The sequence below is a fragment of the Exophiala aquamarina genome (assembly GCF_000709125.1).
Source record: "Exophiala aquamarina CBS 119918 chromosome Unknown aczIA-supercont1.13, whole genome shotgun sequence".
In the NCBI taxonomy this organism is placed as follows: Eukaryota; Fungi; Ascomycota; class Eurotiomycetes; order Chaetothyriales; family Herpotrichiellaceae; genus Exophiala; species Exophiala aquamarina.
Window position 1 is genome coordinate 803,759 of NW_013550575.1, and position 1,349 is coordinate 805,107.

The following is a 1,349-nucleotide window of genomic DNA, read 5'->3' on the forward strand; positions in this document are numbered from 1 at the left end:
ATCCTAGCTTATATAAGCCTAATCACGTGACTAGGCGTTAATAGGGTATCGCTTAGTCTTAACACACCCCCGTAAGCGATATTCTTATAGATTAGTTTAGTAGCGCTCCTTTTTCTACGTAAAAAGCGTCCGTAGGCGTAAAAAAGATTATAGCGGTAGCGCGGTTCGAACCCCCCCTTTTTGTATATATATATATTTGAGGTCCGGGAATATAAGTAAAATAGAACTAATTATAGGCGTGTTGGCCTAGTTAGTTTAGTCTCGTATTGACCTAGTAAGTTTAGTAAGGCGTAGATCTTTAGACGTACTTTATAAGGATAACTCCTAGAATTAAGGGCCTAGGAGATGGATGTTACGAACTAGGTCACTTAAAAGGTTACCAAGGGAATCAAGGCACCTACCTAGGGGGGAAGTTAGCCGATGGAGAACGAGGCTAAGTCACGTGACCGGGGAAGGCTAGATCTCCTAGATCCCTTGGATCCCGGGGGATCTCAAGAGACCTAGAGAGAGCTACGAGATCTAAGAGAGCTACTAGCACTATATATACACGCCTACTACCTATATTAAGATAGATTATAGTTAACTTCGTTAGTAATCCTATACCTATATTTTAGGATATAGTCCGACGAATAAGTATTCCCTTTATTATCTTAGTTAGCACTCTTATACCTACTCTATTAAGGAACACTACCTTAGTTAGAACTACTTATAGCTCGGATTATAATACTTTAACTACCACTTAATTAGTATTAGATATCTAACGTAGGATTATCTCGACTTAGATCTCTACTACCTAGCGTACGTCTACTTATAGCCTTAAATAATTCTTTAAAGACTAATATCGTTTAAGATAGTAGTTCCGACGAAGACTTAGACGTAGATATAGTTAACGTACTAGAATTTACTAATATATCTCGGGATAGTATTAAGGTAGAACTATTCTATAGGAATAGGGAGAAGCTAGGATACTTCCTTACATAACTTAAGACTACCTTTAAGCTTAATCTAGCTAAGTATACTAGGGTAGAGGATAAGGTTATATTCGCGGTAATATATCTTAAAGGGGTAGCGTTCTATTAATTTAAACTAGTATAGAACGACTACCTCGAGTCCTCCGACCCCGACAATAAGACTAAGGTATACTTTAAGAACTTTACGTAGTTCGAAGTAATAATTAAATAGATCTATAGTACGATTAACGAGGCTATAGTAGCCTCTCGTACTATCTATACCCTTAAATAAATAGAATCTATAGCTAACTACTACTCGGAATTTAAGAAACTAGTAAAGGAACTAGAGTATATAGACGATAATATCTTTAAGGATACGTTTTATAATAGATTAAAGAA